This window comes from Protobothrops mucrosquamatus, unplaced genomic scaffold (assembly GCF_001527695.2).
Source record: "Protobothrops mucrosquamatus isolate PMUCROS unplaced genomic scaffold, P.Mucros_1.0 scaffold70, whole genome shotgun sequence".
In the NCBI taxonomy this organism is placed as follows: domain Eukaryota; kingdom Metazoa; phylum Chordata; class Lepidosauria; order Squamata; family Viperidae; genus Protobothrops; species Protobothrops mucrosquamatus.
The window spans coordinates 271,045-278,118 of NW_015386448.1; positions in this window are offsets into that span (position 1 = coordinate 271,045).

Sequence of the window (7,074 nt, forward strand, 5' to 3'; positions counted from 1 at the left end):
GGGAGGGAGGGAGGGAGGGAGGGAGGGAGAGAGAGAGAGAGAGAGAGAGAAAGTGACAACAACTCGCCCTTTGAGGGCAACCATAATGCTGAGTTTGACACCCCTGATGTACATGGGGGGGGGCTTTGAAAAATATTCAGCAGCTGCAGCTGGCAGGGAGCGCCGTGGGGCCCGAGAGCCGTGTCACCCTGCGTCACGTCCCACACTGCCCTATCAGGACCCCAATTACAGGCAATCCTCGACTTACAACCACTTGGTGAGCGTTGGAAGTTACAACGGCACTGGAAAAAGGGATTTATGACCATTTGTCACAGAACCGTTGCAGCATCCCCGGTGGTCACGGGATCAAAATTCAGATGCTTGGCAACCGTCTCATATTTATGACGGTCGCCGTGCCCCAGAGTCACGTGATCGCCTTTTGCAACCTTCTGACAAGCAAAGTCAGTGAGGGGAGGCCGAATTCAGTCAACAGCCGTGTTACTAACTTAACAATCGTGGCAAGAAAGATGTTAAAATGGGGCAAATCTTACTTAACAAATATCTCACTTAGCAATGGAAATTTTGGGATCAATTGCGGTCGTAAGTCGGGACTACCTGTACAGTTCAAAGTGCTGGGGTTGACTTACGTGGTCTGGCTCCAAATACCTTCAGGATCACCTCCTCTGAATACAGTCTGCCTGCCCTACGTCATCTCGGCCGGCTTCAAGCCAGTCTCAGGGGCTGCCTTCCAATATCTCAGGGGCTGCCCCAAAGAAGAGGCAGTCAAGCTACTCTCCAAAGCGCCTGAAGGCAGGACAAGAAGCAACGGATGGAAACTCATCAAGGAGAGAAGCAAGCTAGAACTGAGGAGAAACTTCCTGACGGTGAGAACAATTAACCAGTGGAACAGCCTGCCTCCAGAAGCGGTGAATGCTCCAACACTGGAAGTTTTTAAGAAGAGACTGGACAGCCATTTGTCCGAAATGGTGTAGGGTTTCCTGCCTGAGCAGGGGGTTGGACTAGATGACCTCCAAGGTCCCTTCCAACTTTATTACTATTACTATTACAAGCACAGCACCACACCCAGCACCTTAATCCGGCCTGCTGAGATCAAGCTATCTCCTTCCAACGGTAACTAGAAAGGACTTATTAATCAAAGGTTTTTGAAGATGCTCCAAGTCGCTGAGATCAGATGCACCTCCAGTGACAATTTGGCTTCCCAGAAGATCTTCAAATCCTGCACTTGATTCTGGCAGGGACCCGGGTGTGGGGGAGTCCACCCATCCAGCAATTCCTACATTCAGTATTTGCCAGCCAGAATTTCCATCTTCTTGAAATTCAGCCTCATCCTACTGGCTCTCCTCCAACGCTTCTCAGCCTGCAAATCCAGCAGATGAAATTCAGATAAAAAGCAGAAAGCCGAGTGTCATCAGCATCCTGATGACATCTCACTCTAAATGTCCAGGTGGCCTTTTCCGGCAGTTTTGTTCAGATATTGCATAGCATGAGGGACAAAAAAACCCATCCCCTAGCCCAGGGGTAGTCAACCTTGGCTCTTTTATGACTCGTGGACTTCAACTCCCAGAATTCCTGAGCCAGCTGTGCTGGCTCAGGAATTCTGGGAGTTGAAGTCCACGAGTCATAAAAGAGCCAAGGTTGACTACCCCTGCCCTAGCACAAGGGTCTCCAAACCTGGCAACCTTTAAGACTTGTGGACTTCAACTCCCAGAATTCCCCAGCCAGACAACTTTAGAGACATGGCTGGCTGAAGAATTCTGGGAGTTGAAGTCCACAAGTCTTAAAATTGCCGAGTCTGGAGCCCCCTGCTCTAGCACTACTTTTGAGGCCCACGGATAGGAACGTCCCAGTTGGCCCAGTATGATAGACTTGTTGAGGAAAGCAAGTTCTTGGAGGAGCAGGAACATGTTGGCAAGATGGAAACAGAGAAGTGATGTGTGCTAATTGGGACCACCTTGAAGCCCTCCGTTCTCAGTACACTTTTGAATCTCGGTAGGCTTTATCAAGACTACTACGGCAATGTAACTGATGTGTTTCTTTTTATTAAGACAATAACTCTTGAGGATAACAACAACAGAGGGGCAGGGAAGTAACTTGAGGCTTACTAATTATGAATACTTTATGCTTACATCATCTAATATATATGCAAATATATGACTTGTATTATTTCCTTTTCCTTTCCTGAAATGCATAAATATGAGTACATCCCAGAGTCTGTGGGAATCCCTCCCGTTCTTTTCTGGAGAGAATTGCTCCAGTGCCCACTGAATAAATAATTATTGTAATGAGCCTTGATTATTGTTTTCTGGGGGTCTTGTGTTCGTTTCCACCCAGCAACCCACGGTATCAAAAGTTGCTGAGAGTTCAGGAAGAGCAACAGCATAGGACCCCCCACCCCTCTCTCTTTCAAAGGGGCACCTCCCAGCAAAACTAAAGCCATTTTCCAGCAGTTGAATGCATCCACCTCCCTCAAAAATATCCCCCCAAAGAGAGGTTAGTGTTGAGACTGGAGTTTGGTGGCACAGTGGCTAGAAAGCAGTTATTGCAGGCTGACTCACTGCTCACTGCCAGGAGTTCGATCCTGACCGGTTCAAGGTTGACTCAGCCTTCCGTCCTTCCAAGGTCGGTAAAATGAGGACCCAGATTGTTGGGGGCAATAAGCTAACTCTGTAAACTGCTTAGAGAGGGCTGTAAAGCATTGCGAAGCAGTATATAAGCCTAAAGTGCTATCGCTAGGCCCAAAAAGATCTTTCCCAGGAGTTGGCTGTCCAATATCCTAACATCTGATGGCCTCAGTCCCTCCTTAAAAAAAAAAATCCTTCTCAACTCCCTCCCCTTTCCTAGTCAGCTTCTTTTAGGGGTCTTGAAGGATCTGGAAATCAAGGGGGCTGGTGGTCAGTGAGTTCTTGCAAGACCCTTCCTCATTTCCTGCAATTGGTATCAATTTCAGATACAGGGAGACCTCAACTTACAGACAAACATAGAATAACAAGGTTGGGAGGTCATCTACCACCACCCCCTGCTTGAGCAGGAGAACCTATACTAAGATTAGGCAACCTGGGCTCTTTTATGACTGGTGGACTTCAACTCCCAGAATTCCTCAGCCAGCCATGCTGAGGGGAAAGGGAGAGGTTTCCAAGCTGAGCCAGGCTGGCTCAGGAATTCTGGGAGTTGAAGTCCACCATTCATAAAAGAGCCAAGGTTACCTACCCCTGACCCTGCGACCGTCGTAAATAGGAACCTGTCACCAAGCATCCGAATTTTGATCCTGTGACCACTGAATTTTCATCACGTGACCCTGGGGATGGTACAATGGTCAAAAGTGTGAAAAACAGTCATAAGTCACTTTTTTTCAGTGTCGCTGTAACTTTTAAATGATCACTAAATGAATGGTTATAAATTGAGGACTACCTGTAGTGTGCTGACTTGAATTTTGGCATTCCAGTTAATGATCTGACCAGTTTTGTTCATAAAGTTCATTGTATACTCATTGTATGGCTTCTCCAAGCTGGGATGTGACCCATCCGTTTCCCACCAGATCTCTAATTGCCTAGAATAGTCTGAATGAGCAGCTCATTGTGGATGCAACAGAAGATACAAAACAAGCGAAGAAGAGGGAGTCAAGCTATTCTCCAAAGCCCCTGAAGGCAGGACAAGAAGCAACGGATGGAAACTCATCAAGGAGAGAAGCAACCTGGAACTAAGGAGGGATTTCCTGACAGTGAGAACAATTAATCAGTGAACGACCTGCCTCCAGAAGCTGTGGGTGCTCCAACAATGGAGTATGTAAGTGAAGACTCAGTCATCCAGGGCAAAAGTATCTAAAAAGGTTAAATCCTGGCAACTGGACCAAAGTTTATTCAACTGGGACATTTCGTTACTCATCCGAGTAACTTCTTCAGTCAAAATGAAAACTTTGGGTTGGGCACAGAGTCAGAGGGTCATTGGAACGTGCCAACTCTTGCCATACTGGCTGCAGGGCTTTCTCCCCAAAATGAAATGCAACGTGTAAATGTCATGAAACATCTCAGCTGAATAAACTTTGGTCCAGTTGCCATGGTTGAACCTTTTTAAATATCCAACACTGGAGGTTTTCAAGAAGATGCTGGACAGCCACTTGTCTGGAATGGTATACTAGATCAGTGATGGCGAACCTTTTAGAGACCGAGTGCCCAAACGGCAATCCAAAACCTACTTATGCATCGTCGGGTGCTGGATGGACGTGGCCCATTGGGTGGGCGTGGCCCATTGGGTGGGCGTGGCCCATTGGGTGGGCGTGGCCCATTGGGTGGGCGTGGCTGCAGTGGTAACGGCAGACTGGGTGGGACTAAAAAGTTCAATCAATCAATTCCAACTTTGCAAGATCTTTTTTTCCCTGCAAGAAGTTGAAATTGACTGATTGAATCTTTTTTTTTTGTACATGGCAGCGGAGGCCTAAAGCGAAAAGGTTTTATAAAACCCAGCTGAAGGCCGAGGACTGGGGCGACGGCACGCGTGCCCACAGAGAGGGCTCTGAGTGCCGCTTCTGGCACCCGTGCCATAGGTTCGCCACCACTGTACTAGAGTTTCCTGCTTGAGCAGGGGGCTGGACTAGAAGACCTCCAAGGTCCCTTTCCAACTATGTTATTCTGCTGTTCTGAATGACAGGGACAGAGACAGAGCAAATCTTCTTTGCTTCTACAATTGAACGATAATTGTGATACTCTCGCTGGTGCTCTATCTACGTATTCCTAGCAATTCCTCCGCCCTCTATTATTCTGTGAGGTTCCTTGCTGTGTTTCTGGTCAACCAGGGGCCCTCCGGGTCTCTGGCGACAGCCCTGCCGGGTGTCAGCAAATGAGTAGCAAGCTTGCTGCCACATTGAACATCCCTCTATGGCTCTGGGCAGATGGGCAGACCTTTTAACCCCCCAATCAAAGCAATTTCTAAATGGTTCTCTTTGTTCCCAGAAGTCATCTCACTCCAGCGCTTTAGAATAGAGAACTGATTTAAAAGCCTCTGTAAGGAACACTGATGCAGAAGGAAAAGAATATCTGACTCGGCATATCGTCAAAACTACAGAGAAGCATTTTCAGTCATTAGATGCCTGGCCATTTCTGACCACTGAACTACAAAATCCACCCTGACATCTCGTGAAATTCAGACTTTGGGCTGGAATGAGGATCTGCACGGAAATCACCTTTGAGTGACACAGGAGATGCATTGTTCTTGAAAGGCAATTCAAGAAACAACGGATGGAAGCCGACCCAGGAGAGAAGCAACCTAGAACTAAGGAAAATTTTCCTGACAGAACAATTAACCAGTGGAAAGGCTTGCCTTCAGAATAACAGAATAACAGAGTTGGAAGGGACCTTGGAGATCTTCTAGTCCAACCCCCTGCTCATGCAGGAGAACCTATAGTACCATTCCAGACAAGTGGCTGTCCAGTCTCTTCTTGAAAGCCTCCAGTGATGGAGCACCCACAACTTCCAAAAGCAAGCTATGCCATTGATTAATTGTTCTCACTGTCAGGAAATCTTTCCTTAGCATTAGGTTGCTTCTCTCCTTGATTAGTTACCATCTGGTGCTTTTGGAGACTAGGTTAACCCCCTCTTCTTTGTGGCAGCCCTCAAATATTGGAACACTGCCACCCTGTCTTCCCTCCTCCTTCTTTTCTCTAGGCTAGACATACCCAATTCCTGCAACTATTATTCATATGTTTTAGCCTCCAGTCCCCTAATCATCTTTGTTGCTCTTCTCTGCACTCTTTCTGGAGTCTCAACATCTTTTTTACATCGTGGTGACCAAAGCTGGATGCCGTATTCCAAGTGTGGCCTTACCAAGGCCTTGTAAAGCGGTATTAACACTTCAGTTGTGGGTGGTCCATCACTGGAGGCTTTCAAAAAGAGACTGGACAGCCGTTTGTCTGAAATGGTACAGGGCAGGGGTAGGCAACCTTGGTTCTTTTATGACTCGTGGACTTCAATTCCCAGAATTCCTGAGCCAGCTGTGCTGGCTCAGGAATTCTGGGAGTTGAAGTCCATGAGTCATAAAAGAGCCAAGGTTGCCTACCCCTGGTATAGGGTCTCCTACTTGACCAGGGGGTTGGACTAGAAGATCTTTGAGGTCCCTTCCAACTCTATTATTCTATGTTCCATGTTCTAAAGTAATGAATGAGATTTCCAAGCAAACAAAAGAACAAAAATCCTGTAGAGTTTTGCTAGTTTTGAAAAGTGTGTGTACTTCTCTCAAAACCAATGAGCCCCACGTTAGCCCAGCGTGCTGTGTGATTCCAGTGCAGTCCAGAAGCAGCAGCAGTTTGAAGTAAAGAGAATATAACATTACCGATTCCACACTTTTCAGATCTTGCCAGCCTTCAAGACGGATACTTGGAAACCCCCGGGATGTGCAGGACCTTGTGATTTATAACCTCACCACACAGATTGGAATCACGTAGCACGCAGGGCTAAAATATGGCCCGTTGATTTGTGATTCACGGTGTCGTGTGAACACAGCCAAGAGAGAGATTAGCCCTGGGTGGGTAAGGTGGACTGAGAATCTCTGACTTCTAAACTCTTCTAGCCATTTGTCATTTGACTGAGCAAGTCCATATTTCTTGCCAGGGCTTACAATGGCGTGTGGGTGTGGGTGTGCGTATGTGCACGCTCACACTCCAAAATTGCTAGAAAGAGCAGCAAATAACGGGTTTGATATGAACATATGCTGTAGCATCTAAGCATATTAGGGAAAATGTGGGATCCTCTTATTCCTTGATTCACGTGATGCAATGAAGAAGCAATTGATTTAACGAAGGAAAAGGCAGTTTCCGACATCCCCGAAACACCTCCTGCATATACAAATTTCAAAACTGTAGCAAAACTGTGTAGTGTTTTTGTTCTTTTATTATTATTATTATTAATTTAATTTCTATACCGCCCTTCTCCCGCAGGACTCAGGGCGGTGCACAGCATATTAAAACAGATACACATATCAATAAAAATAAAAACCCCTCTAAAACCAAATTAAAACCAAATATTCGAAGCTGTGTTCCAATTAAAATTATACTTAAAATCGTCCCTAAATAAAATCCTCCTTAGG